Consider the following 24392-nt stretch of genomic DNA (forward strand, 5'->3'; position numbering starts at 1 on the left):
ACCATAATAACAATGAAGTAATCGATGATGCAACAAAATGCTAGCTATCCTGCAGGGGCACGGGTCTTTATATAAACTGTTGGGCGGCTACCACAGGACCTAAGGAGAAAGTATCCACAGACCTATACGAGCAGTCTTTCAAATGATACGCAGTGAAGGTGATCTACCTTTTCATACGCCTGAGATGAGTCCCTGTGTTTCCGAGTGGTTCTTGCAGAATGCCAAGGTTGCAGCAATACCACGGATATCATTATTGTTTCTCAGAGCCAGAATAAGATAGAATTCTTAGTTTTTCCCTTCTTGTTTTGACCTGTGCATAAAAACAATTTAGGGATGCCTGGACAAAAGGGTGCAGTCTTCTTTGAGGAAAGACAGACTGCCGTTACAGGACATAATAACAAACTATCTGAATCATCAGTTACTTCCTTGATTGATGAAATAGAAAAGCAGTAAATCGGTCATCATTAATGGATTTTGGGTCTTAACAACATGCGGTACCTAAATCTGCCTGAACAAAAGCTACATTGGGCTCCACTGTGTGTGTTAATCTTCTTTCAACTATGGGAGGTGGTTCCATCTACAGAGGGACTAGACAGTTATGGCACCTACCGGTTACCGTAGCTCTTGCCTAGGCAACCTCACTAAAGGCCTCAGTGTGATGGTAATTGATTTAAAATACAGCCAATTACACCCATATGATCTGTTAGGGGGACCAAGCTGCACATATAAATACATATAGAAAGTCATTTCCTCAATTTTGGGGGGTAGCCGACGTCAAACAAATGAAACAAAAAAGGGGACCTCTCCTCTCTGCACATATACTGTACCATAAACAATAATCCTTGAAAGTAACTGTTGTTCAGTGCCTTGAAAACTCCTAAAAAGATCAGCAAACAATTGTAGGCAGCCTTCAAAATAAGCTGATGGGCATGGCCTTATAAAACGAGGAGGAGGACCAACGACTGAGAGACATTACCGGCTGATCGGCATGAACTTTCAAATGATGGATCATAGGCAAGAAAACACCTCAGCACCAACCACAATTGCCATACAGGTGATTGGATTCCATCAATCCAAAGTTTCCCAGAAAGATGTTGCTTACTAACTTAAAATAAACAAGGCCTTGTCACTTTAGTTAATAACTGCATTAACCCTTCTACCCCCAAGCTATTTTGAACTTTCCAACCCTTAACCCCCAGGCGTTTTTCTTTTTCAAGCATGTTTTGCAATATTTTCTTTTTTATATTGCGCTGACAGCCTTAATTTCCGTCATAGGGAGGTCAGGTTGGTCTCATTATTTTGGAAAATGCCTGAAGTTTCTCAAAAAGTTATCAAAAATATGCAAAAAAATGTAATTAGCCGTTATTTGCAAGGACGTACCGGTATGTCCATGGGGGTAAAGGGACGAGTTTTGTCAAACGTACCAGTACGTCCTTTGGGGGTAAAAGGGTTAACCTCTTTTGCAATCACTTACCCGATCAATCCTTTGTCAACAATGTGACAGATTCAGTTATGTAAAATGTTATTTTTATTAGTAAAATAAATTTTTGAATATACTTACCCGATAATCATGTAGCTGTCAACTCCGTTGCCCGACAGAATTCTATGGAGGGATACGCCAGCTATCACAATACTAGAAGGGGGTGTACTTACCAGCGCCACCTGTGGCCAGGTACTCAAGTACTTCTTGTTGACACCTCCTCAATTATTCCTCGGTCCACTGGTTCTCTCTGGGGAGGAAGGGAGGGTCGATTAAATCATGATTATCGGGTAAGTATATTCAAAAATTTATTTTACTAATAAAAATAACATTTTTCAATATTAAACTTACCCGATAATCATGTAGCTGATTCACACCCAGGGGGGTGGGTGAAAACCAGTGTACAAGATTAAAGGATAGCTAAGTATCCCATATTTCATATAACAGTTATCTCAAATAACAATGAAATAATAAGTACCTGGTAAGGAAGTCGAATTGAACCGTTACTCTGCCTCTTTTTTAAGTTCGTCTTCCTTACTGAGCGCAGCGTTCCTCTTGGAGGCTGAATCAACCCAAAGGTGCCAAAGTATATGGGGTTGCAACCCCTACTAAAGGACCTCTACAAAACCTCTAACCCAGGCGCTTCTCAAGAATGAATAGACCACCCGCCAAATCAAAAGGATGCGGAAGGCTTCTTAGCCTACCGTAACAACCATAAAAACAACAATAAAAGCATTCAAGAGAAAGGTTAAAAAAGGTTATGGGATTAAGGGAATGTAGTGGCTGAGCCCTCACCTACTACTGCACTCGCTGCTACGAATGGTCCCAGGGTGTAGCAGTTCTCGTAAAGAGACTGGACATCTTTCAGATAAAATGATGCAAACACTGACTTGCTCCTCCAATAGGTTGCATCCATTATGCTCTGCAGAGAACGGTTTTTATTAAAGGCCATCGAAGTAGCTACGGCTCTTACTTCGTGGGTCCTTACCTTCAGCAATGCAAGGTCTTCCTCCTTTAAGTGAGAGTGGGCTTCTCTAATCAGAAGCCTTATATAATATGAAACCCCATTCTTGGACATGGGCCTCGAAGGTTTCTTGATGGCACACCATAAGGCTTCTGACTGTCCTCGAAGAGGTTTAGACCTCTTAAGATAAAATTTGAGAGCTCTGACAGGGCAAAGAACTCTCTCTAGTTCGTTACCTACCATGTTGGAGAGGCTAGGTATTTCAAACGATCTAGGCCAAGGACGTGAAGGAAGTTCGTTCTTTGCTAGGAATCCAAGCTGAAAAGAACATGTTGCAGATTCGGTCGTGAAACCAATGTTCTTGCTGAAGGCATGAACCTCACTGACTCTCTTAGCTGTTGCAAGGCAGACGAGAAAGAGAGTCTTGAGGGTAAGGTCCTTGAAGGAAGCTGACTGGAGAGGTTCGAACCTAGGAGACATAAGGAACCTTAAGACTACGTCTAGGTTCCAGCCTGGAGTGGATAGACGACGCTCTTTAGACGTCTCAAAAGACTTAAGAATGTCTTGAAGGTCCTTGTTGGAAGAAAGGTCCAAACCTCTGTGGCGGAGAACTGAAGCCAACATACTCCTATATCCTTTAATCGTAGGGGCTGAAAGGGATCTCTCATTCCTAAGATGTAGAAGGAAGTCAGCTATTTGGGTCACAGAGGTATTGGTAGAGGATATTGAATTGGCTCTACACCAGCTTCGGAAGACCTCCCACTTAGACTGGTAGACTCTACGAGTGGAAACCCTTCTCGCTCTGGCAATCGCACTGGCTGCCTCCTTCGAAAAGCCTCTAGCTCTAGCGAATCTTTCGACAGTCTGAAGGCAGTCAGCCGAAGAGCGTGGAGGTTTGGGTGCAACCTGTCTACGTGAGGTTGACGTAGAAGGTCCACTCTTAGAGGTAGAGTCCTGGGGATGTCGACTAGCCATTGAAGTACCTCTGTGAACCATTCTCTTGCAGGCCAAAGGGGAGCAACCAGCGTCAGCCGTGTCCCTTCGTGCGAGAGGAATTTCTGCAGAACTTTGTTTATTATCTTGAACGGTGGGAATGCGTACAGGTCGAGATGGGACCAGTTCAGTAGAAAAGCATCCACATGAACTGCTGCAGGGTCTGGAACAGGGGAACAGTACAGCGGAAGTCTCTTGGTTATGGAGGTGGCAAATAGATCTATGGTAGGTTGACCCCACAAGGTCCAAAGTCTGTTGCACACACTCTTGTGGAGGGTCCATTCCGTGGGAATGACCTGATTCCTTCTGCTTAGGCGATCTGCTGAGACGTTCATATCGCCCTGAATGAACCTCGTGACCAGAGTGAGGTTTAGACCTCTTGACCAAATGAGGAGGTCCCTTGCGATCTCGTATAGGCTCCTCGAATGGGTCCCTCCTTGCTTGGAGATGTAAGCCAAGGCTGTGGTATTGTCTGAGTTCACCTCCACCACTTTGCCTAGCAGGAGGGACTTGAAGTGCAACAGGGCTAAATGAACTGCTAGTAGCTCCTTGCAGTTGATGTGGAGTAATCCCTGTTCTTCGTTCCACGTTCCCGAGCATTCCCGTCCGTTCAAGGTCGCACCCCAGCCCGAGTCCGATGCATCTGAGAAGAGATGAAGATTGGGGGTCTGAATAGCCAACGATAGACCCTCCCTGAGAAGGAGGTTGTGCTTCCACCACAGGAGAGTGGTCTTCATCTCTTGGGTGATTGGGATAGAGACTGCTTCGAGAGTCAAACCCTTGTCCCAATGAGCTGCAAGATGGAATTGAAGAGGGCGGAGGTGGAGTCTCCCTAGCTCGACGAACAGGGCCAGTGATGAAAGGGTCCCTGTGAGACTCATCCACTGTCTCACCGAGCAACTGCTCCTCTTCAGCATGCTCATGATGCACTCTAGGGCTTGGCTTATCCTGGGGGCCGAAGGAAAAGCCCGAAAATCCTGACTCCGAATCTCCATTCCCAGGTACACAATGGATTGGGAGGGAATGAGTTGAGACTTTTCTGTGTTGACTAATAGACCCAGTTCTCTGATTAAGTCTAAAGTCCAATTGAGATTCTCCAGACAGCGACGACTCGTGGAGGCTCTCAACAGCCAGTCGTCCAAGTAGAGGGAGGCTCTGATGTCCGATAAGTGTAGGAATTTTGCTATATTCCTCATCAGATGAGTAAAGACCATAGGAGCTGTGCTTAGGCCAAAACACAGGGCTTGGAATTGGTAGACAACCTTTCCGAAAACGAATCTCAGGAAAGGTTGGGAGTCTGGATGAATAGGAACGTGAAAGTATGCATCTTTCAAGTCCAACGAGACCATCCAGTCCTCCTGCCTGACCGCTGCTAAGACCGACTTCGTCGTCTCCATCGTGAACGTCTGCTTGGTGACATACGCGTTGAGCGCGCTGACGTCCAGCACCGGTCTCCAACCTCCTGTCTTCTTGGCCACAAGAAAGAGACGGTTGTAGAAGCCCGGGGATTGATGGTCCCGGACTATAACCACTGCCTTCTTCTGCACAAGTAGCGACACCTCCTGGTGCAATGCTAGCCTCTTGTCCTCTTCTTTGTAGTTGGGAGAGAGGTTGATGGGTGATGTGGTCAGAGGTGGTTTGAGGCAGAATGGAATCCTGTAACCGTTCCTCAGCCAACTGACAGACTGGGCGTCTGCACCTCTCTTCTCCCAGGCTCGCCAGAAGATCTTGAGCCTGGCTCCTACTGCTGTCTGGAGATGCGGAGAGTCAGTGTTTACCTTTAGATGTCCTGGAGCCTTTCCTGGACTTGCTCCTGAAAGAGTCTGGACGGGAGCTTCCTCGGCTGGGGGCTCTACCACGAAAGGGCGGTATGAACCTCGTCGCAGGGGTATCAGCCACTGGTGAGCGATAAGTCTTGGGGACTGAGGTAGTAACCTTAGACTTACGAGCCGATGAGGCTACAAGATCGTGTGTGTCCTTTTGTATCAGGGCAGCAGACAAGTCCTTAACCAGCTCTTCAGGGAAGAGGAACTTCGAGAGCGGAGCAAAAAGGAGTTGTGACCTTTGGCAAGGTGTAATGCTGGAGGAAAGGAAGGTACACAGCTGTTCCCTTTTCTTCAAAACCCCTGATACAAACATCGACGCAAGCTCACCAGATCCATCCCTAATGGCCTTATCCATGCAGGACATTAATAGCATGGCAGAATCCTTGTCCGCAGGAGAGGTCTTCTTGCTGAGGGCCCCCAGGCACCAGTCAAGAAAGTTGAACATCTCAAATGCTCTAAACAGTCCTTTCAGTAAGTGATCAAGGTCTGAGAAGGTCCAGCAAACCTTAGAGCGCCTCATTGCAGTTCTCCGAGGCGAGTCCACCAGACTTGAGAAGTCAGCCTGGGCAGAGGCAGGTACTCCCAAGCCTGGTGCTTCTCCTGTGGCATACCAAACGCTCGCTTTCGAAGTGAGCTTGGTCGGCGGGAACATGAAAGAAGTCTTGCCTAGGTGTTGCTTAGACTGCAGCCACTCCCCTAAGATCCTTAATGCTCTCTTAGAGGACCTTGCTAGGACTAGCTTAGTATAGGAGGACTTAGCTTGTTGTATGCCCAGCGAAAACTCAGATGGTGGAGAGCGGGGAATAGCAGAGACAAAGTGGTCTGGGTAAACCTCCCTAAGCAGAACCAAGACCTTACGAAAGTCAATAGACTGTGGAGAAGGCTTGGATTCATCCAAGTCTGATGAGGGATCCAGGTGTGCCTCCTCATCATCAGACGCCTCATCACCAGAGTGTAGCGAAGGTATCGGACAAGAATGCTGAACAGCAGAGTCAGAACGAGTAGGAACAATAGTGGTTTCCTCTACAAGTAACTGTTGAGGGAGAACCTGAGGCTCAGAGTGCAAAGGCTGAATAGCAGACGAAGCAGAAGGAAGGCGCATGGGTGGAGGAGGCTGACTCCTAGCATGAGCGGTTGAACCCAAGGATTGCGCTTGCTGAGCGGTTGGTGGAAGCGGAGTAGCAAGTTCCTGTTCCTGTGGTGTGAGCGGAGCGTGATGAGGTTGAGGCTGCGCAGAACAAGGTAAATGTCTCGCAAGCTGAGGCTCCTGAGGCGCAAGGCCAAAGTGTAGTGGAGCTTGCCTTGGGGATGGTTGAGCTCGCTGCAGCGAGAGCTGAGGAGACTGACTCATGGACGGGAGAGGTTGTTGTACCTCAGCCAAGAGTTGCACCACTGGTGGAGCAGCAAAGGGAGGCGGAGGAAGAGAGGTATAATCCTCCTGATCCCATAGCAAAGGTTGCCTTAAAGAAGGCGGAGGCTGAACACCACTGGGAACAGCAAACTCAGACCGTGGCTCAACATCGTACGCCTGGCAGGTGGTACTGCGATCAGGCGGAGCAAGCGCAGGCGGAGCAAGCGCAGGCGGAGCGAGCGAAGGCGGAGCGAGCGCAGGCGGAGGGAGTGTAGGCGGAGGCGGAGGAGCAACACTCTCAGCCCGACACTCACGCATCAAGTCCGAAAGCTGTGCTTGCATGGACTGTAGTAGAGTCCACTTAGGGTCGACAGTCGAGCTCTGTTGTGGCAGAACCTTACTCCTCTTGGGCGGAGTGCAGTCGACAGATGACTGCGGCGAGTCAGAGCTGAGCCAATGACTGCAACCTGGCTGAGCACTCGCGGACTGGACTCTGCGTTTAAGTGGTCTCGAGACCTGAGACCAACGTTTCTTCCCTGACAGATGATCAGCGGACGAGAAAAAGACGGGCTCAATCGTCTGCGGGTGGGAGTGACGGTCTTTGGAAGACACGCCCGCAACCACCGAGGAAACTTCTGTGCGCCTAACAAGGCCTGCCGAACCCTTATGCCCTTCGACATTGCTTCTCCCCTGGGCATGGGAGCTTGCAAGAGGTCCCGGACTTGGAGGACGACTGGCTCGCACAGAAGAATCCTCACGCACCACACTGGCACTGACACTAGCACTTGGCACTGCACTGACACTAGCACTCGTCACAGCACTGGCACTAACTCCACCCACTGCACTCTTGACCTTAAGTTCCTTAACTTCGGCCATCAGAGACTTATGGTCACTTACCACTGACTCTACTTTATCGCCTAAGGCCTGAATAGCACGCAAAACAACAGACATATCAGGCGGAGGGCAAACAGTAGGTTCGGGGGTAGCCACTACAGGGGTAGGAAAAGGTAGGGGATCATGAGGTGAGGAAAACATTGAAGAGTGAGAAGAACTCCTCCTAACTCTACCTCTCTCTAACTTAGATGAATATTTTAAAAGACGGACAAATTCCAGTTCCGAAAGTCCGGCGCATTCCTCACATCGATTTTCTAACTGACAGGGCCTGTCCCTACAGTCAGAACAAGCGGTGTGAGGATCTACCGAGGCCTTCGGAATACGCCTATTGCAAGACCTACATCGTCTATGGGAGGGGGCTTGCGAAATGTCAGACATCTTGAATCCAAAGAGTTAGCCAAAGGGGTTTCCAAAATCAAGCAAAAGATCGTTAACCGTTAATCAGGACTATATAAAAGCTATCTAGCTAATATAAGAAGGTTTCCAGTAATGCGACAGCCGAAATCTGAGAGAATACTTCACCAATTAGCCGTGAACAAACTCGAAGATCATAAGCGTATCCCAGAACGTCTTGCCGGAAGCACGACAGAGGAATAATTGAGGAGGTGTCAACAAGAAGTACTTGAGTACCTGGCCACAGGTGGCGCTGGTAAGTACACCCCCTTCTAGTATTGTGATAGCTGGCGTATCCCTCCATAGAATTCTGTCGGGCAACGGAGTTGACAGCTACATGATTATCGGGTAAGTTTAATATTGAAAAATATTATCCCGTAAATTGTTCAATTTTCATTCACCTCTGGAGCTTTTACAAATGAATTAATAAATTTAAACAACTTTCAATTTTTCACCTGTATTATCACCTCATGCAGTCTACATATAATCGAATACAATGACTTACATCTAGCCACACTGAAATTAGAAGGATAATTGGATAAATTGGATAACTACCAATACCTAATGGGAAAAATGCATTCCTATTAAAAATGGTATTGTACCTGTTCTATAACTTGAGAGACATCCCCCTGAACTGGTTGTATAGCTGCAGGCATTGCAAGACCTCCGATGAAGCTGTTGTCTTAACCGCTGCAACTCTGCTTCTCGCTGGGTCACAGCAACCTGGAAAGCTCTCATTAATGGTAAACTGAATCAAATATGAATTCCTTCTCTATTTCACTTTTTCTCGGTTAACAATAGGTATCTATACATGAGAGAAACTATACCTTATGTCATTCAAAAGTGCATATTATTTCTAAAAATCCCTTGACCCTTTTACCCCCAAAGGACGTACTGGTACGTTTCACAAAAGCCATCCCTTTACCCCCATGGACGTACCGGTACGTCCTTGCAAAAAAATGCTATAAAATTTTTTTTTTTTCATATTTTTGATAATTTTTTGAGAAAATTCAGGCATTTTCCAAGAGAATGAGACCAACCTGACCTCTCTATGACAAAAATTAAGGCTGTTAGAGCAATTTAAAAAATATATACAGCAAAATGTGCTGGGAAAAAAATAACCCCCTGGGAGTTAAGGGTTGGAAATTTCCAAATAGCCTGGGGGTAAAAGGGTTAAACACAAACATGGAATATCAAATGCTTATGGGCCTTTATTTTTCATCTCTAGGAAATACAGTACCCAAAAAAATTACTTCAATCTTTTTCAGTTCCGTTAATGCAAATGCCGTAACCTACCTTATTTCACTAAACCCCAAAATTTTTCAAAATAACTTGTATAAAATGACAATTGTGTTTGTTTTTCTTTGAAAAATTTTGGAAATTTAATAACAGAAATATAATGATCAAATCCACAATAATCTCAAGAAAATATAACAAAATATATGAAAATACAGATACAGCACCATTGAAAATATGAAGTGATTTCAAAACTAGACAATAAAATCTTCCAAGTACAAAAGAACTTACTTTTAGCTTATTGACTTAAGCACCGACAGCAGTATTCATCATATTTCTTCTGTATGTGAGATTTACTAGCTGTCCATTCTTCCGTATGGGTCTTCAAACCATCAAGGCTTTCTGTCAAGAAGAAAAATAAAATGCTTATTTTGCTTACCAAAATAAAATATAAACTAGAATAGACACCCAGTAGAGTGCATATCTTTGCCTATTTCATATTGTAAATCAAAAGATAAGCAACTGAATTATGCACATTTCAGCACTAGTTTCATGCAAATCAGATAAAAATTTACCACGATATAGCAAAAAGGTATTTTTCATAATTCATGATCTTAACCTTGACCTATGGTTCAATCGCTTCCAAAATCTAATCAAATTGCCCCTGGATTAAGGTCAATCACCTCACCAAATTTTATGAGATTCGGTAAAATAGTTTTTGAGTTATGCGAATCGCAAACACACAAACAGACATACAAACAAATACACGTCTATCAAAATATAACCTTCCCAAAAAGTTAGAGAAGGTAACAAGACAGCACTATAATCAAACTGGGCATTAACCTTTTTACCCTCAATGGACGAACTGGTACGTTTCACAAAACTCATCCCTTTACCACCATGGACGTACTGGTACGTCCTTGCAAAAAAACTGCTATTTACATTATTTTGCATATTTTTGATAACTTTATGAGAAACTTCAGGCATTTTCCAAAAGAATGAGACCAACCTGACCTCTCTATGACAAAAATTAAGGCTGTTAGAGCAATTTAAAAAAAAAAAAAAATAATGCAAAATGTGCTTGACAAAAAAATGCTAGGGGGTTAAGGGTTGGAAAGTTCCAAACAGCGTTGGGGGTAAAAGGGTTAAGGATTTTGGATATGCTGCAGTTCTCTAAACCTAAAGCATCTTCCAATGGATTAAAAAAATTATTTTGTGAATTACACCTTGAAGCTTACAGTGAACCCTCGTTTATCGCGGTAGATAGATTCCAGACCCGGCCGCGATAGGTGAAAATCCGCGAAGTAGTGATACCATATTTACCTATTTATTTAACATGTATATTCAGACTTTTAAAACCTTCCCTTGTACGTAGTACTGTTAACAAACTACCCTTTAATGTAAGGAACACTTAATGCATGTACTACAGTACCCTAAACTAAAACAGGCACAAATATTAAAGGCGATTTTATATCATGCGTTTCCTAAACACGCCAAAAAGCACGATAAAAAATGGCAACCAATGTTTTGTTTACGTTTCTCTGATCATAATGAAGAAACAAACGCATTTACTGTACACATCTGTGTATAGGTTAGTTTTTGCATCGATTATATTGATTATTCAGTACAGTATGTTGATTTTGTTATTACCAATATGTATATATATATATGGGTTATGAAAAAAATCCGCGAAGTGGTGAATCCGCGATGGTCGAACCGCGAAGTAGCGAGGGTTCACTGTATATCGATTAAGTGAAATCTAATCAGCTGTGTTGGATCATCGGCAGTACCGTAAAGTACCTTGCTTTAGGAGTGATTTTGAACACTGTACAAGCAAAACGGGATTTGAGCACAAAAATTAAAATCAAATTATTAGGACTACATAAATCTGCAAGCAAAAACTGCTTTGTGAAAATTATTAATGAGAATAGCACATAAAGAGAAGAAACCATTATTCACGTAATTTCTAGGCTATTTTCTTGGATATTAGCTCGCATTGTCATGTTGACAGTACAGTTTAACTATACCATAGGGGCCTTTGTATATCAGCGGCCAGTTCCTCCCGAGTGCATAGTAAATGGACACCAGCCCACCTAAACTCCCCCACCCTAACCTATCCTACAGGCTGTGTCCTTACCTACTTAACTAATGGGGGGGTTAACGGCCCCTGCGACCCCCTTACACTGCCGTATTCTTAGCAAGCCATACTCATACATACAGGTGGCCGTTCTCATACATACACCCCTTATCAGTGCACTGTTGAGACACTTCATGGTTTGGCGAGTAGGAATGGAGTCACCAAACTGATAATAAGTCATTGGGGATACCAAAGTATAGCTACCTTCCTAGATTGGGTTACCGGTGCAAGGGTAAATATAAGCCAGTTACATGAAAATAATGTTTTTGCCTGTTCCTTTGTTAAACTAGGTTGGTCATTTACTTGCATATAACTATAATTAAAGCGAAATATGATATATGATAAGAATATTTATCGATTAACTTATCTATTAACATTTGAGAACCTACCCTCCACCACTAATCAGTTGACAAATTTTCAGATAATCATTACGGTACTGTGTACAACATAAGTGTTCAAATTTGGTCTTGACTGTGTCACTCTAGTTAATAACTGCATTAACCCTTTTACTCCCAATGCTATTTGGAACTTTCCAACCCTTAACCCCCAGGCGTTTTTCTTTTTCAAGCATGTTTTGTTATATTTTTTTTTAAGATTGAGCTGAAAGCCTTAATTTTTGTCATAGAGAGGTCAGGTTGGTCTCATTATTTTGGAAAATGCCTGAAGTTTCTCATAGAGTTATCAAAAACATGCAAAAAAATGCAAATAGCAGTTTTTTGCAAGGACGTACTAGTACGTCCAGGGGGGTTAAGGGATGAGTTTTGTGAAACGTACCAGTACGTCCATTGGGGGTACAAGGGATAATACAGTAACCCCAATCTTGTCTACAACTCTAAACAAAGTTCTTATAATAAGGCCATATTAAACTTTAGGATGAGTATATCTATAGATACCTTCTCTGGGTGTACCGTATAGTATATTGTGATTTTCACAGCCATTTTGTCATTTTATTATTTCAAGTCTGTACATTTCTCAATGTCAAGTTTCATGATTCTTATCACTGTATTCTAATTGGCTTTATAAAACTTATGAGTTATTGCCCTTATATTTCAACCATCTAACATCGCTATAATTTTTCTGATATAAGAATTACAATGATGTCTCACAGGATTATAATACAGGAGAGGGGGTTCCCAGCCCCCTCGTCCCGTCCCTTTTAGTCGTCTCTTACGACACGCAGGGATACATTGGCTCTATTTTAATTGTTTTTATGCCCCGCGGCCACAGGGGGCTGTGGCACCCCGGCAGTACCAGCCGAACCCGGTTGAGTCCCTTGTCAGGCTGGGAGGAACATAGAGAGGAGACGTCCCCTTTTTTGTTTCATTTGTTTGATGTCGGCTACCCCCCAAAATTGGGGGAAGTGCCTTGGTATATGTATGTATGTAAGAATTACAATGCAATAAGTACCTGCGTACTATTAATTGAAGGAAATGCTGCATCAAAGTTGAACTGAAAAACAGTCAACATCATTCACATACAAAAAGCAATAATCCAAGATCTAATCATGCTTTCCACCCGATAAACTCTTAAAATTGGAATTCTTATCAAAGTTGAACTGAAAAAGTCAACATCATTCCCATACAAAAAGAGAATATTATTTTAGTAGTAAAAAAGGGATTTTGATAAAGGAAAAATCTATTTCTGAGCGAGGGACCTGTGTCGCTCCGTGAAATGCTCATTATAGCACCATTTCTAAGGTATAAATACTTCTAGATATACCAGAGAAAAAGTTGCATGGAATGCCAGGAATATACCCAGCTCACTCACCCTTATGAGTTTGCCTTGTCAAAAATTATTTGTTTGCCCATATCAAAAGAAATGAAAATTACAACATTTTCTCTAAGAACAATATTTTGAGAAAAGTTTCTAACTGAAAATGTTGGTGAATCTATCAAAAACTCTTTGCTAAGCTACAATCCTAGTTGGAAAAGCAGAATGCTATAAGCCCAGGGGCTCCAACAGGGAAAATAGCCCAGTGAGGAAAGGAAACAAGGACAAATAAAATATCTTACGAGTAACAAAAATAAATATCTCCTATATAAACTATAAAAAACTTTAACAAAACAAGAGGAAGAGAAATAGGATAGAATAGTGTGCCTGAGTGTACCCTCAAGCAAGAAAACTCTAACCCAAGACAGTGGAAGACCATGGTACAGAGGATATGGCACTACCCAAGACTAGAGAACAATGGTTTGATTATGGTGTGTCCTTCTCCTAGAAGAGTTGCTTACCATAGCTAAAGAGTCTCTTCTACCCTTACCAAGAGAAAAGTGGCCACTGAACAATTACAGTGCAGTAGTTAACCCCTTGAGAGAAGATGAATTGTTAATGTACAGTAGTACTGTATTGTATTCTCTAAAGAAATGACTTGCATCTCGAAGAGTGACCAATAAGTAATTGTGTTAAAAATGTGTACTTAATTATTCCAGATGGTCCTGGAGCTTACCATTTTCTATCACCTTAAGCCATGTTTAACCTCTTTGGCTATGACTTACCCAATCAATCCTTTGTCAACAATGTGACAGATTCAGTTGAGTAAAATCTTATCCCCTAAAACAAATGAATTAATAAATTTAAACAACTTTCAATTTTTCACCTGTGTTATCACCTCATGCAGTCTACATCTAATTGAATACAATGCCTTACATCTAGCCACACTGAAATTAGAAGGATAATTGGATAACTACCAATACCTAATGGGAAAAATGCATTCATATTAAAAATGGTATTGTACCTGTTCTATAACTTGAGAGACATCCCCCGGAACTGGTTGTACAGCTGCTGGCATTGCAAGACCCCCGATGAAGCTGTTGTCTTAACCGCTGCAACTCTGCCTCTCGCTGGGTCACAGCAACCTGGAAAGTTCTCATTAATGGTAAACTGAATCAAATATGAATTCCTTCTCTATTTCCCTTTTTCTCGGTTAACAATAGATATCTATACATGAGAGAAACTAAACCTTATGTCATTCAACAGTGCATAATATTTCTGAAAATCCCTTAACCCTTTTACCCCCAAAGGACGTACTGGTACGTTTCACAAAACCCATCCCTTTACCCCCATGGACGTACCGGTACATCCTTGCAAAATAATGCTATAAATTTTTTTTTTTCATATTTTTCATAATTTTTTGAAAAAATTCAGGCATTTTCCAAGAGAATGAGACCAACCTGACCTCCCTATGACAAAAATTAAGGCTGTTAGAGCAATTTAAAAAAAATATACTGCAAAATGTGCTGGGAAAAAAATAACCCCCTGGGGGTTAAGGGTTGGAAATTTCCAAAGAGCCTGGGGGTAAAAGGGTTAAACACAAACATGGAATATCAAATGCTTATGGGCCCTTATTTTTCATCTCTAGGAAATACCCAAAAAATTACTTCAATCTTTTCCAGCTCCGTTAATGCAAATGCCGTAACCTACTTTATTTTACTAAACCCCAAAATTTTTCAAAATAACTCGTAAAAACTGACAATTGTGTTTGTTTTTTCTTTGAAAAATTTTGGAAATTTAATAACAAATATAATGATCAAACCACAATAATCTCAAGAAAATATAACAAAATATATGAAAATACAGATACAGTACCATTGAAAATATGAAGTGCTTTCAAAACTAGACAATAAAATCTTGCAAGTACAAAAGAACTTACTTTTAGCTGATTGACTTTAGCATCGACAGCAGTATTTAATTCTTCATATTTCTTCTGTATGCGAGATTTACTAGCTGTCCATTCTTCCGTATGGGTCTTCAAACCATCAAGGCTTTCTGTCAAGAAAATACAACGATTATTTTGCTTACCAAAATAAAAAATAAACTAGAATGGACACCCAGTAGAGTGCATACCTTTGCCTATTTCATATTGTATATCACAAGATAGGCAACTGAATCATGCACATTTCGGCACTAGTTTCATGCAAATCAGATAAAAATTGACCACGATATATCAAAAAGATGTTTTTTTTATAATTCATGATCTTAACCTTGACCTATGGTTCAATCGCTTCCAAAATCTAATCAAATTGCCCCTGGATTAAGGTCAATCACCTCACCAAATTTTATGAGATTCGGTAAAATAGTTTTTGAGTTATGCGAATCACAAACACACAAACAGACATACAAACAAATACACGTCTATCAAAATATAACCTTCCCAAAAAGTTAGAGAAGGTAACAAGACAGCACTATAATCAAACTGGGCATTAACCTTTTTACCCTCAATGGACGAACTGGTACGTTTCACAAAACTCATCCCTTTACCACCATGGACGTACTGGTACGTCCTTGCAAAAAAACTGCTATTTACATTATTTTGCATATTTTTGATAACTTTATGAGAAACTTCAGGCATTTTCCAAAAGAATGAGACCAACCTGACCTCTCTATGACAAAACTTAAGGCTGTTAGAGCAATTTAAAAAAAAAAAAACATAATGCAAAATGTGCTTGACAAAAAAATGCTAGGGGGTTAAGGGTTGGAAAGTTCCAAACAGCGTTGGGGGTAAAAGGGTTAAGGATTTTGGATATGCTGCAGTTCTCTAAACCTAAAGCATCTTCCAATGGATTAAAAAATGTTATTTTCCTTAGTAAAATAAATTTTTGAATATACTTACCCGATGATCATATAGCTGCATCCCTACTGCCCGACAGAAAAAACCTACGGGCGGAATACGCCAGCGATCGCTATACAGGTGGGGGTGTACATCAACAGCGCCATCTGTCAAGTAGGTACTCAAGTACTTGATGTCAACAAAGAACCAATTTTCTCCTCTGTCCCCTGGGTCTCTATTGGGGAGGAAGGGTGGGTCCTTTAATTTATGATCATCGGGTAAGTATATTCAAAAATTTATTTTACTAAGGAAAATAACATTTTTCAATATTAAACTTACCCGATGATCATATAGCTGATTCACACCCAGGGGGGTGGGTAGAGACCAGCATTACATGTTGACATTATTATGAGCTAAGTATTCCGTATTTCATTTTAGCAGTTATTCAAAATAACAAGCATAAAATAAATAAGTACCTGGTAAGGAAGACGACTTGAATAATTACTCTGCCTTTTTAAGTACGTCTTCCTTACTGAGCCTCGCGATCCTCTTAGGATGCTGAGCGACTCCTAGGAGCTGAAGTATGAAGGGTTGCAACCCGTACTAAAGGACCTCATCAAAACCTCTAATCTAGGCGCTTCTCAAGAAATGATTTTGACCACCCGCCAAATCAAGTAGGATGCGAAAGGCTTCTTAGCCTTCCGGACAACCCAAAAATATTTCAAGAGAAAGATTAAAAAGGTTCTGGAATTAGGGAATTGTAGTGGTGGAGCCCCCACCACTACTGCACTCGTTGCTACGAATGGTCCTAGAGTGTAGCAGTTCTCGTAAAGAGACTGGACATTCTTAAGATAAAAGACGCGAACACTGATTTGCTTTTCAATAGGTTGCGTCGAATATACTTTGCAGAGATCTATTTTGTTTAAAGGCCACGAAAGTTGTGACAGCTCTAACTTCGTGTGTCCTTACCTTCAGCCAAGCTTGGTCTTCCTCATTCAGAAGGGAATGAGCTTCTCGTATTAACAGTCTGATAAAATAGGATAAAGAATTCTCTGCATAGGCAAAGATGGATTCTTAACTGAACACCATAAAGCTTCAGACGGGCCTCGTAAAGGTTTTTTTTTTTAAAATAGAACTTAAGAGCTCTTACAGGACATAATACTCTTTCTAGTTCATTTCCAACCATACGATAAGTCTGGAATATCGAACGATATTGGTCAAGGCCGAGAAGGCAGCTCGTGTTTGGCTAGAAAACCAAGTTGTAGAACATGTAGCCGTTTCGGATGAGAATCCGATGTTCTTGCTGAAGGCATGAATCCCACTGACTCTTTTAGCTGAGGTTAAGCATATCAGGAAAAGAGTCTTAAAGGTGAGATCTTTCAGGGAGGCTGATTGAAGTGGTTCGAACCTGTCTGACATAAGGAATCTTAGAACCACGTCTAAATTCCAACCAGGTGTAACCAAACAACGCTCCTTCGTGGTCTCAAAAGACTTAAGGAGGTCCTGTAGATCTTTATTGTTGGAAAGATCTAAGCCTCTGTGACGGAAGACTGATGCCAACATGCTTCTGTAACCCTTGAAAGTGGGAGCTGAAAGAGATCGTTCTTTCCTCAGGTATAAGAGGAAGTCAGCTATTTGAGTTACAGAGGTACTGGTCGAGGATACGGATACTGACTTGCACCAGTTTCGGAAGATTTCCCACTTCGATTGGTAGACTCTAAGGGTGGATGTTCTCCTTGCTCTAGCAATCGCTCTGGTTGCCTCCTTCGAAAAAACCTCTAGTTCTCGGGAGTCTTTCGATATTCTGAAGGCAGTCAGACGAAGAGCGTGGAGGCCTTGGAGTACTGTACCTTCTTTACGCGTGGCAGACGTAGCAGGTCCACCCTTAGGGGAAGTGTTCTGGGAACGTCTACTAGCCATCGAAGTACCTCGGTGAGTTATTCTCTCGCGGGCCAGAGGGAAGCAACTAGCGTCAACTTTGTCCCTTCGTGAGAGGCGAACTTCTGCAGTACCTTGTTGACAATCTAGAACGGAGGGAATGCATATAGATCTAGATGTGACCAATCTAGTAGAAAGGCATCTATATGAACTACTGCTGGGTCCGGGATAGGTGAGCAAAGTATTGGGAGCCTCTTGGTCATCGAGGTTGCGAAGAGATCTATGGTTGGCTGGCCCCAGGTGGCCCAAAGTCTCTTGCATACATCCTTGTGGAGGGTCCAATATGTTGGAATTATTTGTCCCTTCCTACTGAGACAAACTGCTATGACATTCAAGTTGCCTTGGATGAACCTCGTTACTAGTGAAAAGTCTAGACCTGTTGAACAGGAGAGGAGGTCTCTTGCGAACTCGTACCATGTCAGAGAGTAGGTCCCTCCTTGCTTGGAGATGTACGTCAAAGCAGGGTGTTGACCGTGTTCACCTCCACCACTTTGCCTTGAAGGAGAGACCTGAAGCTTTTCCAGGTCAGATGTACTGCCAGAAGCTTCTTGCAGTTGAAATGCATTGTCCTTTGACTCGAGTTCCATAATCCCGAGCATTCCCTACCGCCTAATGTCGCACCCCAGCCTACGTCCGATGCGTCCGAGAAGAGAACGTGGTTGGGAGTCTGAACAGTCAGGGGAAGACCCTTTCAAAGGTTGATAAAGTCCTTTCACCAAGTCAGACCAGACTTTATCTTTCCGGAAACAGGATCGAGACCGCTTCTAGCGTCTTGTCCTTTTCCAGTGAAAAGCTAGATGATACAGAAGAGGACAGAGGTGTAGTCTTCCAAGTGACACAAATTGAACCACGGATGACAGTGTCCTAACCAGACTCATCCACAGCCTGACAGGGCAGTGTTCCTTCTTCAGCATCTCCTGGATGGATAGCAGGGCTGGGGATTGATCGTCTTGTTCAGCAATGTCCTCATCAGAGGGTTCCTTATCCGAAACTGATGAGGAAACGGCAACGGAGTGGGCAACGTCTGACTCGCTGAATCCGGTCGCACTGGTGGATGCGTGACGGAGCCGGACACAAGATCATGGTACTGCTGCACAGTCTGTGAACTGTCAACCATGGGGACGCGAGGAAGTACAGCGTCAACCCGAAACTGTCTAGACTGTCTGGGTTGTGCAGTCAACTCCCTACAGGGTTGCTGAGGTTGCCGCACTGCGTCACAACAAGTCACCTCTGCTGGTTGTTGAACGTCTTCCTAGTGACACACTGAACGTCCACAACCACCTCCGAGAGTCGCTTAACGTCAACGTGCGACTGGCAACCCACACTGGGTCGCACCGGTGGAGGAACCATCTCAACTGGCGGACGTGAGTAGGATACCTCAGCGTCAACAGGGCGTACAACCAACCGGTAGGAAGGTTGTTGGCTAGAAGGTTCTTCTCCGTAAAAAATCCTCTAACAAGGACACAAGCTTGGACTGCATGTCTTGCAACAAAGCCCATTAGGGTCTATGGGAGCAGGTGTGGCAACAGACGGGGTTAGCGACTGAAGCGGAACCATTTGCCATCCCTGGAAGCCTTGTTATGCTTTAATTAAAGTCCATAGGAGGCTAAGCAGCTTAAGGCTCCTCTCCAAATGACAGAGTCCTCAAAGGAATATCAGAAGGAGGGAGAACAGCACTTTCTCATCTACAGGAACCATGTCCGAGAAAAGCTAGGTTATCTCAGTGAGGGTCTCACTGGTGCATAAGCAGCAGACCAGAAGGCAACGTTATGTAACTGCTTGACAGTCTGTGAACTGTCAAAAACTGAACTGTCAACCACAACAGGTGCGTGAGGACATACAGCACTGGTGCATCAGTAGCAGACCAGAAGGCAACGTCATGTAACTACTTGACAGTCTGTTAGCTGGCAACAACCAAAGCTGTGTGGGGAAGCCTCAACTCCAGACTGACTAGTCTGCTGCGGGCGAGTGGCGGTAACCACAGTGGGTTGCGGAGGCTGACACACCGTGTCAAAACACGGCAGCTTGTGGTAGCTCACGCACGGCAACGGAGTGCTCCGTGTGTCTGTGGGAGTCAGCATGCGTCTGGCAGGGTCGACTGCGCATGGGTGGAGGAGCTCTCACAACAAGAGTGTGAGAGCAGGAAGCCATGCTGGGCGCACAACCGTGGCCGGTTGTAGGCAAACGGGTGCATCGTCAACCTTCTCCGCAGACGGAGTGTGGGAGCAGGCAACAACCAAAGCGGAGTGGTGGTGCGTGGTGGGGACTGCCGTGGGTTGCGGAAACTAACGCATCGCGTCAAAACACGGCAGCTTGACTCCACCTTCCCACTGCTGATGCGGTAGCTCACGCATGTTAACGGAGGGAGCCGCACGTCGGCTAACGTTAACATGCGTCTGGCAGGGTCGATTGCGCAACGGAGGTGGAGCTCTCCGCAGCCGGAGTGTGGGAGCAGGCAGCCTCAGCGTGAGCTGGGCGCACAACCGTGGCAGGTTGTAGGCTAACGAGAGCAGTGTAAACCTTCTCCGCACGAAACTCCTGCATAACCGCAGCTAACTGAGTCTGCATAGACTGCAGTAAAGACCACTTAGGGTCTACAAAAAACGGCAACAAACGGAGCTACTGTCCGTTGTGACTGAGGGTCTAAAACAGCTGGTGCGGCAACAGACGGAGTTACTGCCTGTTGCGGTACCACCTTGCCTCTCTTAGGAGGTGTGCAGTCGTCGGGTGACTGCAGCGAGTCCGAACTGACCCAGTGGCTACACCTAGGCCGTTGGACTTGCGCGGAAGGGACCGACTTGCACTTAAAAGCTGCAAGATTTGGTCCATGGTTTCTACGAGAAACCTCTTCCACAGACGAGGAATAAATGGGCTCTCTCGTCTTTGTGTGGGTGGGGCGATCTCAATTCGGCAACGTGTGTAGATACGCCCGAAACCACGGAGGGAAAAACGTCTGTTCGTCGATCAAGGCCTGTGGAACCCATAAGTCGTTCGACATTACTTCTCCCCTGGGCTTGGGAGCTTGTAAGAGGTCCCGGACTAGGTGAACAACTGGCACGAACAGACGAACCCTCGGACGCAACACTGTAACACTTTGCGCATATCACTTTATCACTTTTGATTTTCTGTTTGCACTTATTTCACTGAAATCGAAACTTTAACTGATTTCTACCTGAAACACGCAATCCTATCCTTCATTAAAAGGTAGTAATTGCGAAAACAGTTTTACAATGCAACAGAAAAACATAAATAAAGATAAAGAATTCAGTGGCTGGAAAAGAGACTAAACACTAGATCAAATAAACTACGTTTACAATCTCTCACCGCATAAAGCCTGGGAACAAGAATAAAACTCTAGAAACGTTTTACCTTCTTCCCCTACAGCGACTAGGGAGAAGAGTAAAAAACGAATTCAGTGGCTGGAAAAGAGACTAAACACTAGATCAAATAAACTACGTTTACAATCTCTCACCGCATAAAGCCTGGGAACAAGAATAAAACTCTAGAAACGTTTTACCTTCTTCCCCTACAGCGACTAGGGAGAAGAGTAAAAAACGAGAACAACGTTACCCGCTTGAACGAAACGTTTATTCTCCTCTCTCTCCCTCCGTCTCTATCTCTCCTCTCTTCTCTCTTGACTTAGCACCTGAGAGAAGAGCCCAATTATATATCGTTAAAACATGTTATTTGCTAAAGGAAAAAACTGAAAGGTTTCCCAAATAAAAAGTTCCTTTATTTAGAATTTAAACCATTTAAGCTAAGAAAGAATGAACGAAACGCTAGAATCGGTTTACTCTTACTGCAACGTGAAACCGTGATACACTCTCTCTCTATCGTAACGATAGAGCGCATGTTGAACGTTCTGAACGTCAACAACTGCGGAGACTAGAAAAAACTAAACGTTAGTTCATCTTTGAAAACAGTACGAGACTATCAAAGAAATTCTTTCATAAAACATTAAAATTAAAAAAGTATTAAATTCTTAAAAGGTTAAATACGATATGACGGGCTCAATGTTAATTAACTTCGGTTCCAAGTAAGGACCGCCTACTATTAGGAAAGGTCGCATATAAACAAACATAAAAATTAATTTTTATAAGTTTATAATAAATGGAAAGTTAATCGAAGAGGCCTATAAAGGCGGAGAGAAATAAAATAAAAAGATCTATAACTTGTTAAGCAAAATTACCAAAAACCTAAACACACTTCCGTCTAAGGGAAGGGTCGGCCATTTAAAAGTTAAAGAGAGTCCATACTCTCTTCGTCATCAAAATTAAATCTATCCAAAACGAGTTCAAGTTTTGAAATGAAGAAAAAACCCCTGCATAGCGAAAGCTCAAAACTGGAATAGTGTACTTCACCAAATCGTTGTGAAAACAAATCCAGTTAGGGACGGCGTATTTAGTAGGTCTTGCCAGTGGCACGACAGAGGGAAAATTGGTTCTTTGTTGACATCGAGTACTTGAGTACCTACTTGACAGATGGCGCTGTTGATGTACACCCCCACCTGTATAGCGATCGCTGGCGTATTCCGCCCGTAGGTTTTTTCTGTCGGGCAGCAGGGATGCAGCTATATGATCATCGGGTAAGTTTAATATTGAAAAAATTATTTTGTGAATTACACCTTGAAGCTTACAGTGAACCCTCGTTTATCGCGGTAGATAGATTCCAGACCCGGCCGCGATAGGTGAAAATCCGCGAAGTAGTGACACCATATTTACCTATTTATTTAACATGTATATTCAGACTTTTAAAACCTTCCCTTGTACGTAGTACTGTTAACAAACTACCCTTTAATGTAAGGAACACTTAATGCATGTACTACAGTACCCTAAACTAAAACAGGCACAAATATTAAAGGCGATTTTATATCATGCGTTTCCTAAACACGCCAAAAAGCACGATAAAAAATGGCAACCAATGTTTTGTTTACGTTTCTCTGATCATAATGAAGAAACAAACGCATTTACTGTACACATCTGTGTATAGGTTAGTTTTTGCATCGATTATATTGATTATTCAGTACAGTATGTTGATTTTGTTATTACCAATATGTATATATATATATGGGTTATGAAAAAAATCCGCGAAGTGGTGAATCCGCGATGGTCGAACCGCGAAGTAGCGAGGGTTCACTGTATATCGATTAAGTGAAATCTAATCAGCTGTGTTGGATCATCGGCAGTACCGTAAAGTACCTTGCTTTAGGAGTGATTTTGAACACTGTACAAGCAAAACGGGATTTGAGCACAAAAATTAAAATCAAATTATTAGGACTACATAAATCTGCAAGCAAAAACTGCTTTGTGAAAATTATTAATGAGAATAGCACATAAAGAGAAGAAACCATTATTCACGTAATTTCTAGGCTATTTTCTTGGATATTAGCTCGCATTGTCATGTTGACAGTACAGTTTCACTAACCATAGGGGCCTTTGTATATCAGCGGCCAGTTCCTCCCGAGTGCATAGTAAATGGACACCAGCCCACCTAAACTCCCCCACCCTAACCTATCCTACAGGCTGTGTCCTTACCTACTTAACTAATGGGGGGTTAATGCCCCCTGCAACCTCCTTACACTGCCGTATTCTTAGCAAGCCATCCTCATACATACAGGTGGCCGTTCTCATACATACACCCCTTATCAGTGCATTGTTCCGAGACACTTCATGGTTTGGCGAGTAGAAACAGAGTCACCGAACGGATATTAAGTCATTGGGATACCAGGGAATAGCTACCTTCACTAGATTGGGTTACCGGTGCAAGGGTATATATAAGCCAGTTACATGAAAATAATGCTTGTGCCTCTTCCTTATTATACTAGATTGGTCATTTACTTGCATATAACTATAATTAAAGCGAAATATGATATATGATAAGAATATTTACCTATTAACTTCCGCAAATAATTATTAAATGGCGTAAACAACATTTGAGAACCATCCCTCCACCCTATGACTATTTTCAATCAAGCCTGAACTAGTGGCCTTGCTACAGTAAGATTAAACATTCAATATTAATTATATATTAATATAAATAAGATTAAACTAATATATTCACAAGAAATCATGTTAATAATTAATAAATTAACACCTTTTTGGGCTCAAAAGTTTTGTAAGATGGACGAGATTTTGGGGGAGCAAATTTCATCTATAATTCAACGAATTTAAGTCTATAATCTTCATATATATGAAAAAAAATTACTTTAATAGGGTTTTACAAATATTTACACCACTCTTACTTACCAAATTCCCATATATATTGGGCGCACAGTCATAGAAATACACTAAAAACGAAATTTTGTTTACATTCATCCTGGCCGGGATCCAATGCCGGGAAGAAAAGTAAAAATGGTTCCAATTTATAAATTTATTTTTAGTTTTTTAAATACTTATATATGCTTTATGAGAGTTTCAATACTTTTTAAAAGATTTATATTTAAATTTTCAGTCTATTTTAATTTATTTTATGCTTCTTTATAATAAAATACAATAGGGAATATGAAATATTAATACATATGCTGGTAGTATTTGGGCTAACTGAACAAAGGCCATTTTGTGTATTGTACTTCAGCTCAAAGTATATTACCATTACTTTATCAATCATAATATAATATAACTAGTCATTTTAATAC

At 42.5% G+C, this 24392-nt stretch overlaps 1 long non-coding RNA gene across 2 annotated transcripts; it reads right to left on the bottom strand.

Annotated features, from left to right (window-relative positions):
* Nucleotides 1-8483: 8483 nt before the first annotated feature.
* LOC137635793 (uncharacterized) lies at nt 8484-24089 on the bottom strand. Of its 2 annotated transcripts, XR_011042783.1 has the most exons (5): nt 24004-24089; nt 14924-15039; nt 14009-14129; nt 9429-9539; nt 8484-8624 (listed from the first exon to the last, which is right to left on the bottom strand). It is a non-coding gene; the product is annotated as an uncharacterized lncRNA (long non-coding RNA). The 2 variants fall into 2 exon arrangements; XR_011042782.1 differs by lacking the exon at nt 14009-14129.
* Nucleotides 24090-24392: the final 303 nt, after the last annotated feature.

The sequence above is a fragment of the Palaemon carinicauda genome, unplaced genomic scaffold (assembly GCF_036898095.1).
Source record: "Palaemon carinicauda isolate YSFRI2023 unplaced genomic scaffold, ASM3689809v2 scaffold176, whole genome shotgun sequence".
NCBI lineage: Eukaryota > Metazoa > Arthropoda > Malacostraca > Decapoda > Palaemonidae > Palaemon > Palaemon carinicauda.